Source organism: Polypterus senegalus, chromosome 1 (genome assembly GCF_016835505.1).
Source record: "Polypterus senegalus isolate Bchr_013 chromosome 1, ASM1683550v1, whole genome shotgun sequence".
NCBI classification, from domain to species: Eukaryota; Metazoa; Chordata; class Cladistia; order Polypteriformes; family Polypteridae; genus Polypterus; species Polypterus senegalus.
Genome location: NC_053154.1, coordinates 167,116,162 through 167,132,945, shown reverse-complemented (window position 1 = coordinate 167,132,945; position 16,784 = coordinate 167,116,162). Strand labels below are relative to the sequence as shown.

Below are 16,784 nucleotides of genomic sequence, written 5' to 3'. Positions count from 1 at the left end.
AAAGGAATTCAATTGAATTTAATTCAATAGAAAAAAGTGTGTATTTACAGATGATGATGACTGGCTTCTAAGTTGATTTAAATTTCCAAGAGCTATCCTCTTGGAGCTGGGTGATGTTAGAATACTTGGATGTATACTTGATATCATTTTTAAGATTAAATGCATTAAAGTATGTACAGTATATTACATTATACATTTAAAGAATGTATATTGTTAATAATTAAACAGCAGTAGCAAAGAGCTGGTGCCCTGTCCAGGGATTGTTCTTGCGTCACAATGTATGCTTGCTGGGGCTGGTGCAACCCTGGATGGGTAGATTGATGGAGTAATTAAGCTCGTATTACAAAGATTTTTCAATGCTCCTTAAAAGTTTTGGAGAATCGGCATTCTACGCATAAAGCTGGTTTGACATTTATTACAGAGCTTATATTGTGGTAATTCGTCACATGGAGAAAGAAAACGAAAGGACAAGAATTTAGGGTTGGTATGTTTGACAGAGACAGTACTGCAGCAATAAATTATTTCATCAAGGGTCGCGCACATCCCAGCAAGTATCTTGCGGGAGTCAGGAACAATCCCTAGATGGGGTGTCAGTTCATCACTACCACTGCACCAGCATGCCCCCCATATTTAATTAATTTAATTTAAGTATACATCTTGTTATTCTAAAATATTGAGAGAGCTGTAATATCATAAACAGAATGTATTCTGTGTGGATTTCAGTGCCCGCGTGCTCCCATCTGTGAAAGAGAAAGCCCATTTAAGCACGTAGTGATTCACACACAAAGAACACATAGAATACAAAACATTTAATGTGCTGTTTTAGTTGCGATGGGATTTGATCAACTAGTCAATTAAACATTGATTTTAAGATGAAGTTTACAACATTCATGTTCAACAGCAAACTATGAGATTAAAGTGGAAATTTCGAGATTAAAGTCAACATTCAACCTTATTTATTCACTGTGTCCCCATTTTTTTTTTTTTTCTCTGTACCCTAATACACTTCCATACGACACTCGGACAGCATGCTATGACTTGACTTTTCACAGTATCTTTGATATCTGACCACTTTTTTTTATTTCTGGCACCGTGTGACTTTCTGAACTTGAACTTTCGTGTGTTTCTGCCACCCTGTATCACTTGATTAACTTCCTTTAGTTCCTTATACAGTATCAGATACAGTATCATTTTAAACCAAAAAATAGTCTGTTTTTCCTGGCTTCCACTTCGCGTTCACTGAAATTCTTCTTTCCCCATGCTTTTGCCATTGTCGTGTCACAAAATGCTGAACTTAAAGGGCTATTTATATTAATTTGCATATTCAATGGGGTGCAATTTCAGGAGGAGTCAGGGTGGGGAGGCAGGCACTTGAATGTGCATTAAATTAAATGCTGACCGGGATTTAAGGAGCAGAAGTGCAAGGAGGTAAGTTTATGTACGGTTTTGTACATCTGAATTTTTTTCTGCATATGCACATTTCCACTTTTGTCCGTACGCCATGTTTTAGTGTGAATTCTACACACAGTGTTATACATGAGGCCCCAGGTCTTCCATTTTTTAAGTGAATATTTAACGTACATTATATATTATCAATTTGTACTAATGAATTTAAAGAGTTCCAATTATTTGTAAATATTCATCTTCCATGAAAAATTTTCTATGATCCATACTCTAAAACACTGACAACTGTTCGCAAAAAGACACTACATGCTTGGCAGGAGAAGCACAATCTGTCCTGAACGACAAGGTCCTCAAAGAGGTTGGATCTTGCATCACTGTAACCTAAATTAGACTCTGCTATATCCATGGAATTGAAATAATAAACATAGAAAATATAAAGCAAACCTTTTTTTATACAGTTGGAGTCTCATTGCATTTTTTAAAGGTAAATAGGAAAACAAATTAAAAGTTGTGGTTTCACACCTACATTTGAAGCAATGTTAAGTACACCCTTTTTAGTTCCCTTTATTATCTTGAAAAATGACATATTTATGTAAATATTCTCTCTTATGTAAGAGTCTTCAAGACGAACTGAAAACACATTTTTTTGCTATTTACTTACCATTTTTCCTAGTAAAGTCTGAAACGACACATTTTTGACGTTTTTTCTCTCGTTTAGCACATGATGTATTGCAAATTCTAAAACTTGTTTACTAATAGAAGAGGAACAACAGAAAAAATGAAAAATACAAGTGACAACACTGAAACTGAGGCTGAACCTTTTTTTACGATTTACAAAATAGGGACGGAGAGGTGGCTCTGAGGTTAAAGATCTGTGCTGGTATCCAGAAGGTTGCCAGTTCAAATCCCCATCACTGCCAAAAGAGATCCTACTCTGCTGAGCCTTTTAGGAAGACCCTTAACCTGTAATTGCTCCAGTCGCTCTACAATAGCTGACCCTGCGCTCTTAACCCAAGGGATATGCGAAAACTAACAAATTCCTAATACAAGAAATTGTATAAGGCAAAATAAAGAACAAAAAAAACACCTTCTATCTTGTTAAAGTAAGGAACATAGTGCAAGGCAAGGGGTGGCTAGGGAAATTGAACTCAGGTGTGATACACCACAGTTAGGTAATTTTTTAACAGGGGGGCAATTTAATATATATATATATATATATACAGTGGTGTGAAAAACTATTTGCTCCCTTCCTGATTTCTTATTCTTTTGCATGTTTGTCACACAAAATGTTTCTGATCATCAAAAAAAAAAATCCAAACCTACCTACCTGTGTGAAAAAGTAATTGCCCCCTTGTTAAAAAATAACCTAACTGTGGTGTATCACACCAGAGTTCAATTTCCGTAGCCACCCCCAGGCCTGATTACTGCCACACCTGTTTCAATCAATAAATCACTTAAATAGGAGCTGCCTGACACAGAGAAGTAGACCAAAAACACCTCAAAAGCTAGACATCATGCCAAGATCCAAAGAAATTCAGGAACAAATGAGAACAGAAGTAATTGAGATCTATCAGTCTGGTAAAGGTTATAAAGCCATTTCTAAAGCTTTGGGACTCCAGCGAACCACAGTGAGAGCCATTACCCATAAATGGCAAAAACATGGAACAGTGGTGAACCTTCCCAGGAGTGGCCAGCCGACCAAAATTACCCCAAGAGCGCAGAGACGACTCATCCGAGAAGTCACAAAAGACCCCAGGACAACGTCTAAGGAACAGCAGGCCTCACTTGCCTCAATTAAGGTCAGTGTTCACAACTCCACCATAAGAAAGAGACTGGGCAAAAACGGCCTGCATGGCAGATTTCCAAGACGCAAACCACTGTTAAGCAAAAAGAACATTAGGGCTCGTTTCAATTTTGCTAAAAAACATCTCAATGATTACCAAGACTTTTGAGAAAATACCTTGTGGACTGATAAGGCAAATGTACTGTTACATCTGGCGGAAAAGGAACACAGTATTTCAGAAAAAGAACATCATACCAACAGTAAAATATGGTGGTGGTAGTGTGATGATCTGGGGTTGTTTTGCTGCATCAGGACCTGGAAGGCTTGCTGTGATAGATGGAACCATGAATTCTACTGTCTACCAAAAAATCCTAAAGGAGAATGTCCGGCCATCTGTTCGTCTACTCAAGCTGAAGCGATCTTGGATGCTGCAACAGGACAATGACCCAAAACACACCAGCAAATCCACCTCTGAATGGCTGAAGAAAAACAAAATGAAGACTTTGGAGTGGCCTAGTCAAAGTCCAAACCTGAATCCAATTGAGATGCTATGGCATGACCTTAAAAAGGCGGTTCATGCTAGAAAACCCTCAAATAAAGCTAAAATACAACAATTCTGCAAAGATGAGTGGGCCAAAATTCCTCCAGAGCGCTGTAAAAGACTCATTGCAACTTATCGCAAACGCTTGATTGCAGTTATTGCTGCTAAGGTTGGCCCAACCAGTTATTAGGTTCAGGGGGCAATTACTTTTTCACACAGGGCAATGTATGTTTGGATTTTTTTTTCTCCCAAAATAATAAAACCATCATTTAAAAACTGCATTTTGTGTTTACTTGTGTTATATTTGACTAATGGTTAAATGTGTTTGATGATCAGAAACATTTTGTGTGACAAACATGCAAAAGAATAAGAAATCAGGAAGGGGGCAAATAGTTTTTCACACCACTGTATATGCATACATTTATACATATACATACATATATATATACATATACACACACACATACACATACATATATATACACACACACATACACATATATACATACATATATACACACACACACATATATTATATATATATATATACACACATATATATATATATACATATCTATACATATACACATATATACATATACATACATATCTACATATATACACACACAGCTATTTCGTATCAGTGCAATACGCTGCTTGTTAAAACGGATAACTCCCGCTCTTACGTGCAAGTCTGCGTGGATATTATGTGTTAAATTCTAAATAGAAGGAATTTTTATTTAGTCGACAGAAATATCTTTGGTAGGAATGGTAAAAACAGACAGGAATATTATTCGTGAATAAATCAACCCAAACCTTAAACAACTTATAATATTTTGCTCTCCATAAAAATATATCCTGTCTAAATTATACAAGTTAGAAATAAAGTAAGCGTTAAAAGAACAAACATTCAAATTTCTTTACTCTTATGTAATTTTATATAAAAAATAAACTTAGATTTTAAATATCCCAAAAGATTTTGCTCTCCATAAAAATATATCCTGTCAAAATTATACAAATTCAAATATGAACATGCTGCATAACAAAACCTGGAAATATAAATAAAATGTGTTCCTTTCAGCAATAACAAATCAAATCATTCAGTTGTCTTTGCTCATATGTCATTTTAGAGCTGGACGCCTGGCATCTTTTTTTGGCCACAGGTTCGTTTCTGTTTGGTGTGAGGTTCTGTGTTGTGGAGATTCTCAGGATGGATTGCAGGTGCTCATCAGTGAGGCGACTCCTGTGTGCTGTTTTGTTAGTCTTTATCACTGAGAAGAGCTTCTCACACAGATATGTGCTACCAAACATGCACAAGGTTCGAGCCGCATGTAGACGGACTTTTTTTGTTCTTCAAAGTCACCAAAGCGCCGTGCAAACTCAGTGCGCTCAGTTTATCAGCAAAGTGCGTATTTGGGAACACCGTAGTGACGACTTGGTTTAACATTACTTGGCAACAGGGAAAGTGGGGCAAGGTGCACTGGTGCATTTGTGTCTCCCATAAAAGCAGCTTCACTTGAAATCACTTTGTGATTGTGCACGGTTAAAGCGTCCGCTGAAGTGTCAGATTCTTATTTAATTATTCTGCTTTCTGTATCTTCTGCATTGCATTCAGGTTACCCTGATGTTTTGTCTCATAGTGCCGTCTTAGATTAAATTCTGTAATTACAGCCACATTAGCTCCACAAATGAGACACACGGGTTCAGTAAACATATACTCAGCCTCCCATCGGTTTTAAAGGCTCTATTTTCAGAATCAACTTTTCTCTTCAGCATCGTGTGAGCTAGCCGCAATAACTTGCAGCATCATAAGCTAGACTTGATTAAGCGGTAAGTGTTCGCAAGGCAGCTGAAGCGCTGCATTATGGGATCTGTAGTTTATTGTGTTACCAGCGCTTCATATACCGGGCTTTAATAACAATAATACAGTATATAAAATGATCTCGGGCGGATATAATTACACGCGGGCGGATGTGGCCCGCTGCCCTTGAGTTTGACACATATGGACTAAATAGAACTTGAAAAGATATATTTTTTCAAATGTGATCGCGCAATTCAGATAGAGTTGACGCGCACTACAGCCTGCATGCCTCAATAAGTCATCCTCCCCTCGCTCTTACTTTTTTACCGTTCATCTAATGAATACACTGAGTATGGCTTTACCAAAACAATCATTGATGGCGAATAAAGTATCCATTATTCGAGTATGTAGATCGGGATATATATATATATATATATACCCGCGTATCACAGCGAGAAGTAGTGTGTTAAAAAGCTAGAAAAGAAAAGGGAACATTTTAAAAATAGCGTAACATGACTGTCAATATACAGTATTTGTTTTGTGAGTGTTACTGAGTGTTGCTGTCATCAAGGATTTGATTATCATTATTTCTTTCAATCAGGTTTGTATTTGTAGGATGTGTTGTGTTCAAGTTACATTCCGTGTTTGTCAATCGTTGTAAAGATGACAGGTTTCATTCATCGATTCGTTTCTTACTGCATCAATAAACAGCTCGTCTTCTTCTTTATCTGAGACCTGACACACTGCATGCACGGGTTTTTTACACTGTCTTCCTTTAGCGGGACATTGACTTTTTCCACGTGTGCTTTGTTTCCACAGTAGCATTTATGAATATGCTTGTATGTATCAGACGCTTCATATTTTTTGCTGCCTTTTCAATTGTGTAATTCGGTTTTTGTTCAGCGCTCTTTGGAACTGTTGCTTTTATCTGTGCACTGCGTCAGTTCCGTGAGCCGCTCGGTGTACATGCATCGAAGGTTCCCAGCTGTGCTGGTGCCATCTCGTGCTATGTCCATGGCTGTATTTAATGTTACCTTAGTCCTGGCACTTAAAACTTTCTCTCGCAGTTTCGCTGAATTTGTGCCAAACACCACCCTGACCATCTAATCTTCCTCTGCATAAGCACAGTCCTTAACCCGTGAATATTTAGTGGAGTTTGCTATTGGATTGCGCTGACGGACGGCCTTATATGGGCAGGCACTAAATTACAAGCGCCAGCGCAGCCTGTCTATGAACTTAATTTAAAGTGTAGGGTTTACCATGTGCTTTGTTTCAGAAGTAGCAGAACTCATCAATATAGTTGTATATGTCACTTTCGCCGCTTCTTATTGTTTCACTGCCTTCTCAATTATATAATGCATGTTTTCTTCAGTGCTTTTTGGAGGTCTTCCTGATTTTCTACGTACTGCGTGATTACGTGGGAGGCGTGATGATGTCACACAAACTCCGCCCCACGGCGTTCAAGCTCATCTCCATTACAGTAAATGGAAAAACAGCTTCCAGTTATGACCATTACGTAGAATTTCGATATAAAACCTGCCCAACTTTTGTAAGGAAGCTGTAAGGAATGAACCTGCCAAATTTCAGCCTTCCACCCACACGGGAAGTTGGAGAATTAGTGATGAGTCAGTGAGTGAGTGAGTGAGGGCTTTGCCTTTTATTAGTATAGATACACATTATGTATATATATATTATATATATATATATATATATATATATACACATATATACACACACACACATATACAGTCTTTGGGGTGCGAGCAACTGTTGCTGGGGGTGCCAGAATCCATGAAGGAAGAAAAATGAAAAACATTATTTGTACAAAATCTTAGTTTATTTATCCATTCCTAAATAATTAAATGGGCAGGCTATTTCGTATCAGTGCAATACTCTGCTTGTTAAAATGGATGACTCCCGGTCTTACGTGCAAGTCTGCGTGGATATTATGAACTATCGTATCTGTTCAAGTTCTATCTAAATTTTAAATAGAAGGAATTTTTATTTAGTCAACAGAATATTATTCCGGAATAAATCAACTCAAACCTTAAATAACTTATATTTTGCTCTCCATAAAAATATATTCTGTCTAAATTATACAAGTTAGAAATAAAGTAAACGTTAAAAGAACATTCAAATTTCTTTACTCTTATGTAATTTTATATAAAAATAAACTTAAATTTTAAATATCCCAAAAGATTTTGCTCTCCATAAAAATATATCCTGTCAAAATTATAAAAATTCAAATAAGAACATGGTGCATAACAAAACCTGGAAATATAAATAAAATTTGTTCTTTTCAGCAATAACAAATCAAATCATTCAGTTGTCTTTGCTCATATGTCATTTTATCAGATTTGGACGCGTGGCATCTTTTTTTGGCAACAAGTTCGTTTATGTTTGGTGTGAGGTTCTGTGTTGTGGAGATTCTCAGGATGGACTGTAGGTGCTCATCAGTGAGGCGAATCCTGTGTGCTGTTTTGTTAGTCTTCATGACTGAGAAGAGCTTCTTACACAGATATGTGCTACCAAACATGCACAAGGTTCGAGCCGCATGTAGACGGAGCTGGAGCATTTCTGTGGGAATGGAGTGAATAAACTGTGCGGGTCATGCAGTATTGTACTTTGCCTTCAGTGTGCCATTACACTGCAGCTCAATCACCTCCATCTGAATCTGCACAGGTGCAGTTTCCACATCGACAGCAAATGGGTTGCGAAACAACTCAAAATTCTTTTTTTGTTCTTCTAAGTCACCAAAGCGCCGTGCGAACTCAGTTTATCAGCAAAATGCGTATTTGGGAACACCGTTGTGCCGATTTGGTTCAAGATTACTTGGCAAAAGGGAAAGTGGGGCAAGTTGCACTGGTGCATTTGTGTCTCCCATAAAAGTAGCATCACTTGAAATCACTTTGTGATTTTGCACGGTAAAAACGTCTGCTGAAGTGTCAGATTCTTCTTTAACTCTTCTGCGTTCTGTATCTTGTACATTGCATTCAGGTCTTTCAGGTTATCTTGATGTTTTGTCTCATAGTGCTGTCTTAGATTAAATTCTGTAATTACAGCCACATTAGCTCCACAAATGAGACACATGGGTTTACCGGCAATGTCAGTAAACATATACTCAGCCTCCCATCGGTTTTTAAAGGCTCTATGTTCAGAATCACCTTTTCTTATCTGCATCGTGTGGGCTAGCTTCGCAATAACTTGCAGCATCATAAGCTAGACTTGATTAACGCGGTAAGTGTTTGGCAAGGCAGCTGAAGCGCTGCATTATGGGATCTGTAGTTTATTGTGTTACCAGCGCTTCATATCCCCGGGCCATTAATAACAATAATACAGTATATAAAATGATCTCGCGGGCTGGATATAATTACATGCCGGGCCGGATGTGGCCCGTGGGCCTTGAGTTTGACATAAATAGAACTTGAAAAGAAATATTTTTTTGAATGTGATCGCGCAATTTTGATTGAGTTGACGCGCACTACAGTACATCGAGCCCGCGTGCTATTGTGGTTTTGCCTGTGTGCCTCAATAAGTTACCCTCTCTCGCTCTTACTTTTTTACCATTCATCTAATGAATACAGTGAGTATGGCTTTACCAAAATAATCATTGATCGCGAATAAAGTATCCATTATTCATAAAGCTTCAATTGGTGATCTGTCTTTCTGCGTTAACCGCATATTTTTTCATACGTCTCAAACCACGGGGATGCGAGGCTAAAATGAATCGAGAAGTGCGCGTACATACTTAGTGCATCCCCTCTCGGGAATCGAACCTCGGAGGTCAGCGCTAGAGGCTTAGCCTCTATTATTGCGCCACGGTGTGCGGTCTGTCTATTTGAGCGTAGCAGTGTAATTCGGTTTTTGTTCAGCACTCTTTGGAACTGTTGCTTTTTGTCCGCGCACTGCTTCAGTTCACGTGAGCCACTGAATATAGTTTTATATGTCACTCGCTCGCTTCTAATTGTTTCACTGCCTTCTTAATTATATAATGCATGTTTTCTTCAGCGCTTTTTGTAGCTCTTCCTGGTTTTCTACGTAATGCGTGATTACGTGAGAGACGTGATGATGTCACACGAAACTCCGCTCCCCACGGCTTTCGAGCTCAACTCCATTACAGTAAATGGAGAAAAATAGCTTCTAGTTATGACCATTATGCGTAGAATTTCGAAATGAAACCTGCCCAAGTTTTGTAAGGAAGCTGTAAGGAATGAGCCTGCCAAATTTCAGCCTTCTACCTACATGGGAAGTTGGAGAATTAGTGGTGAGTCAGTGAGTCAGTCAGTCAGTGAGGTCTTTGCCTTTTATTAGTATAGATTCCCTGTTAGAATGAACAATCCCTAGATGATGCGCCAGTCGCAAGGCAAACACACACAAAACCCCACACAGAGGTCAATTTAGCAATGCCAATTCATCTAACATGCATGTCTTTAAACAGAGAGGACCCTGGATGAGAACCAGGGTCTCCTTACAACGAGGCAGCAGCACTACCACTGCGTCATCGTGCCACCGATGGTTTTCTTAAAAAGAAAACAAAAATACTATATACCTCAAAAGCTTCTGATTATTACTATCACCTTGTAAATAAATTTATTACTTATTTACAACTAGTGGTGCAATTCCTGCAGGAACTCTGTGGACTAAAATAACTGTTTTATTTATTTTTATTTTTTTTAAATGTGAGTAATTAAGCCCCAGGAATAAAGAAACTGCACTTAGGATACCATAGGGGGAAAAAAAACCACCACAAAATGTATCCTTTTTAATTTCAGCCCATAAACATCCACGGGCAAAATGTCTGAATTTACTATAAGAAAAAAAAGAAATGTAATGATTAACTTAATGAGACAGAACATACAAAACAACAATAGTTTGGTCAGATATTACAAATATTAAAATGTGTGTTTAAATTTAAAATTTAAGGTCTAAACATTCTCAGTTGTAATATAGAGATTTGTCATTTTTAACCTCTGATAAAGATCCATGGAGAGCTAAATCCCCAGTAAAGTATCAAAAATAACATATTGATCATCAGTGGCCTTGAAATCTGTCAGTTTTAACCTTCTGTAAAAGAGTCTCTTTTAGAAGACTAGGATCACCAGTAGCTAATATCAAAAATATGTTCATGATAGGTCTAGGCAATATAGCAACAAAAAAAAACAAAACTTTATTTTCTTAAAATTTATAGATTTAAAATTGAATTAAAAAATTTTGCATAGAAATTAAACACAAACAAAATGAGTAGATTGTCCTCATTTTGCAAACTGAAAATAAAACTGAAGAAATAGATGATTTGTGGAGGTTTTACCCTTTATATCCATCCATTTTCTACTGTGTGTGTCCTAGTAAGAAGGGTTGTGATAATCAAACAACACACACTTCCTTTTCTAAACCTAAAGATTCCTGGGAAATGCCAAAATAGCATGTTTTGGGACTGCTGAAGGAGATATTCTATATCTTGATTCCTGAATTGCTTTAAATGGTTCTTCACGATTTTAACAGTATCAGTACTTATTAATTATTAGTCTTTTTAAATTGAATTGTTACAATCCCTCTTTCCTCATGTTATTTACAAACTGATTTTTCATTGGAATGTCACCCATCAAAGCTGTCTCTAGGCAATAAAGGAAACTATGTGCAGTGAAAATTATTTTCCGTTTCTCTATTTGTGTAATGTATATAAAATCAAATCTGAATTTTAAGATGTAACTGCCTGTAACTCACTCAATATCAGCACAAAACTAAAATAGGATAAATAAATGAATTTGGCATCACTCCCTAAACAATATCTACTCACACAAAAACAGGGGAAATTACAAGACATCAGTGAAGACTTGATAAATCATCATAAACAAGTGTCAAATTATACCTATTGATGCCACAATGGAAAGCATACTTAAGAAATAAGACGCAGAATTTTCAGTCTTTAAGCAGCTCATTTCATTGTCAGACCTATATTTTCTTAAACACAGTTTTTAATCTGTCATCTTAACTAACGTGAACACTTCCTTCAGTTCCATGAAGAGTTACTGAAAAGTAGTTACTTTCTGTAAAATGTCATGTTTATGTTAAAACTGGAAATGAACAACTCCCCTCATTTCATAAGGCATCTATCCAGAGAAACCACTGGTTTATGATTGCTACAATATGATAATATTAAAAGTGTGTACTGTACCAGTAAACAAAGCTACTAAAACATACATCAGTATCCAGTCGGTTTAACACCCACTCTACTTTTATCATTGATGTCAGTGGCTTTGAAAAGTGTGAAGCTGGTTGGCTACAAGGCAAAAGTCTTCTGGATTTCATAAACTATTCCAGCAAGGGGTTAACAGTCATGAGTTTGAGTTTTGAAAATCCAAGACTCAAATCAAATGTATGTTTTTATTATATTATAGTAATAATAATAATAATAATAATAGCAGATCACTACTCAAAATGGGGAAAGCCCTGAATGCGCAACCTTTTGCTTACTTGGCAGTGGCTCTTGCATCTCCACCAGCTGAGCAGACATGTTGCGTTTCTGTTGATCGATATTTGGGCTTTTATTCATTGACAGCAAAATGTAAACTGAATGATTTATTTTACATTGGTTATATTTTTCAATAAAAGCGCAATTGTTTTGTTATACCTTTTGTGAAAGTGTTTATTTGATATTTGGAATGATTCAGTCTTCACACATTATACATAGTATATATAGTATTTTCCCTATACAATTCCAGTCACCTGACTCCTAGATAAACATACTTCAGCTGGGAGAACAGCAGCTGTGTCAGTAGGGGATGGGATAACAGGTTTCTTGCACTGATTGACACATTTGCAAAACAAAAACGCTGATGAATAGGTGCAAAGAAATTTAAGGTGGCCCAGCATTACGACTTTTTTCGAAGGCTTAAGACAATCTACCATTAAATATCATTCTGCAGGGTGAGATTTTAGTTGTCTGCTGCTGTTGTACCAAACAGTATTCCCACTTTAAAAGTTGCATCTAAATCTGTGCTAAAGGGGAAGCACATATATAAATAACCAGGGTCAAGTAATAAAGTTAGTGAAATCTGTATTGATCTTGGATGTGAGGTTATGCTTTTGTTCAACAATATAACTGTCAAGCTGTGTCGTTACCTTGCCACTCAATGTCTAATCGTGTATGATTAAAGTGGCAAAGGTTTACGCAGTGAAGTTATTGAGACAACATTGGATTTTCTTCTGAATGTGTTGAAACTGCTGATCATGGTGATAAAAGTTGTATTTTGTACCTCCAGCTTGACATTCAGCAATTCAGACATGTCTGGGAAGAACATTAAATCTAGAAGCCACTGATCATCCTCTAAGGCAGTGGTTTCCAAACTTTATTTTATCACGGCTCCCTTAAAAATATTTGATCATATGGCGCCTCTCTTCCATTTTATAAAATACTACAAACACAAAAAATTTTTGTACTAAAAAATTTATTAAGATAAACTCTTATACACAAGAAAAAACGAATAACAATATTTTATTATTGTCGCTTAATGAGATGGATGTGCTTGCCTATTAGCGCAAAGTTTATCAAATCTCGGTGTCATTGATGAGATAGCTACATGAAGCTCCTTTTCTACAACCATACGAGCACGATATTTCAATTTCATTGCAGCTAATGCAGAAAATCCTGTTTCGCATAAATAAGATGTTGCGAACCTCAGCAATACTTTTAAAGCTTTATTTGACAAAATATTATATTCACTCTTAATATCTAGCCAAAATTGAATCAGAGATACATTCTGAAATTTTTGTTTTAAAGAAGTATCACAAGATAGTTCAATCAAGTTTTCTTTCTCAATACTTGTTAATTCAAATTCGTCATCTTCTTCGTCGATAAATGGATTCTGTATCCACGCATATTTTGTAAAATCAAGATCAAAATAATTCGAAAAATGAATTAACAAACCATCCAAGTGTTCAACAAATAGATTTTTGTTTGCTTCTATATTAACTTGGGCGCATAAATTTAAAAGTGGAAACGTGTTGAACCTATATTTTTCCAAATTTGTCTTCCATATCTCCATTTTTTTAATGAATGCTTTCACTTATCTTTTTGAATCAATAAATGCATTTGTGGCCCTTGCATCGATTTATTCAAAACACTCAATTTTCCAAAAATTTCCACCAAATAGGTAAGTTTAATAATAAAATTATCATCCCTAAACATATTTGCATCCTTATTATGATTTTCTTCGAGAAAAATTGCAATTTCTTCTTTGAGTTCAAGTACCCTCTGAATCACTTTTGCATGAGATAGCCAGCGCACTTCACAATAATACAAAAGTGAGGTGTAAGCAGCTTCCATATCTTCACACAGCTTTGCAAATAACCTAACTTTTAATGGACTGTTTTTTATGTAGTTTACAACTTTCCTTACTTTTGTAAAAACGTAGTTAAGTTCCTCACTCATATTTTTTGATACGAGAGCTGCTCTGTGGAGCATGCAGTGCGTCCAGAGAACATCGGGTGTTTTCCTTTTAATAAGTGCTTGAAGGCCAGTTTTGTGTCCTGACATTGACTGTGCACCGTCTGTACAAAGCCCAATGCAATTATTCCACAATATGCCGTTCTCATCAAAAAAATTGTGGATTATATTAAAAATTTCACTGGATGTGGCTTTGCCAGGAATGGGTTTGCAAAATAATATATCTTCAATTATATTATTCTCTTCAACATATCTAACATATGCAATTAAATGTGCGTCTTTAGCTACATCGGTTGCTTCATCTACTTGTAAGGAGAATTTTGAAGTGAGCATCTGAGAAACTAATTGATCGCAAAGATCGTCAGATATATCATTGATTCTTCTGCCAACAGTGTTATAAGCAAGCGGTATTTGTCGCAACTGTTTTGCATATGATTCGCCAAACATTGTTTTGACCATATCAATAGCTGCTGGCAAAACTAATGTTTCTCCTATTGTGTGTGGTTTTTTACACTTCGCGATTCTGTAAGATACTAAGTACGATGCTAGTAACACATTTGATGGAATATGAACTATTTTTTTGAACGTTTGCTTTTGTTTAGTGAACTCATCCAATTTTCTTTGAAAAAATTCTTGGGACTTGCCAACGTATTGAGAATGCATAGTTTCAATGTGGCGTTTTAATTTTCCGGGTCTCATACTATCAGTAGCCAAAACTTTCCAGCAAAACAAACACATTGGTTTTTCCACATTATCAGTAATAACACTTGTAAATCCGAACGATAAATAAGACGAATCGTATTTTCTTGTATTGAGAGTTCTTCCTTCCTGATTCCTACTACTTGTGCCAACATCAGATTCTTCATTATTACGGGATTTTCTCTTATAACCAGTCAAGAACTTATCCATTTCTCTAAAAATATTAGGATAGTTAATTTATTGTTCTTAAAAAAATTAAACTTAATTAAATTACTTACTATTGTGATCAGTGAGTAATTAGGTACGTCAAAATAAAATAGGAAACACAATCTAACACTGCTGAGCTAAACTGAAGTCGATATTGTCTCAATTTTTGGAGAGTTACTGGTCAGCCAAGTTACGTGTCATACCGCTGGTGGTTTATCCTTGCAATGAGTGGATATCGTAGGTAAGAAAGTGAGAAGTCCGACAACGCGTCTGAATATTTACGCAGTAATACACAGCCACCAAATCTTTTTGCGTATGCGCATAGACAATACAAGCCCTACGGCCTACGGTGCTGATATATTTCTGAACCATACTGTTTGCTACAGGTAAGGGTAGCATCAGCAGCATAGTAGTTAATATGTACCTATATGTTACGTATTGTATTAGCTGCACGTGCACTTTTTTTTGTCAATCCTGGCTAATATTTGCGCCTCCCCTTAGACTAGTCCACGCTTAATACGGCGCAAGTTGCAGTATCAGCAAAAAGTCAGGGGTCGCAGTGTGCTAAGAGTTGGAATGGGATATCAGTCTCTGTTTACTATCTATATGTGACAGAAAGCTTTGCGAATCCTACGAGATTGGTGTGTGCGCTTCGATGTTTGATGAATGGTTTGATGTGGTGAAGCAAAATACCGATAAAGGTGTATTCATGGTGCTTTTATATTCAAGTGTTGCATATTCCAGATTGTAATGACACAATACATTATACAAAGTTATTGTCTGTTTCACCTGTATTTTTATCACTCTTTAATTTAAAAAACTTTTTTTTATCTGTATGCTGCTGCTGGAGTATGTGAATTTCCCCTTGGGATTAATAAAGTATCTATCTATCTATCAATCTCACATACCGTCTTCTGTGCCGTCTTTTTTTTTTTGCAACTTCACAACAGCAACATAATGTACAGCGCTGTATTTAAGACACTGAGAAAAAAAATTAAGGACTTGTTGAAAACGTGTATTTTGTGATTAAAGCGGAAATTTTGGCTTTGATCTCGAGATGTCCATTTTAACCTCGTAGTTTACTTTATCATTAAAGCAGACCATCAAAAACGTCATCCCAGTTTTTAATCGCTACATCAAGCAGCAATAGATCACCACACAGAACACATTAAATGTATGATATTCCAACTCTCTGCACATTTAGAATCTTTAGATTTATACTTGATATCACTTTCATGATGAAATGCAATAAAGTGTGTATGTTACATTTTACAGATAAATCATTAATTTCATTTAAACAATGAATACTGTTTTACACACATGGGGATGACACGGTGGCGGAGTGGTAGCACTGCTGTCTTGCAGGGAGTCATGTCGCTGCTATTCCCTGCTTGGATTCCACACTGTGCTCCAGTTTCCTTCCAAAGATATGCAGATTTGGGGATTTGGTGCCGCTAAAATGATGTTAGTGTATGTGTGTGCTTGTATTCACCCTGCGATTAGCTGAGGCCTCGTCCAGGGATTGTTTCTCACTCGTGCCCAATGCTTGCTGGAATGGACACATCCCTGGATTGATGGATTTAATCAATAAACATCATTTTCAGAGATATTGTGGTAAGGTGTCATTGGAATTTAATGGGTTTTCTAGGCAATTCACAACACAGAGAAGCCGAACATGTTCTCATCGTGGTAATGTCTCGCACTGCCACCTGGTGGATTCCTCCAGATTTACGTAAAGTGTACAACCCCGGGCCTAACTGGGTATATCCTGAATGCTTAGACAACTTTGTTTTCTGGCAACATCTCTCTGAACCTCATCAAAAATTTTTGTTTGCTGAACCACATCAAGGCTGTTTAGTGTGCCTCAACCTCCTCCAGGCACAAGCAAAATATTCTGCAATCT

The 16,784-nt window shown here is 36.7% G+C and overlaps 1 protein-coding gene across 2 annotated transcripts in view; it reads right to left on the bottom strand.

Annotated features, from left to right (window-relative positions):
• ryk (receptor like tyrosine kinase) overlaps positions 1 to 16,784 on the bottom strand; it is a 216,293-nt gene that overhangs the window by 128,933 nt on the left and 70,576 nt on the right. The window lies entirely within an intron of this gene.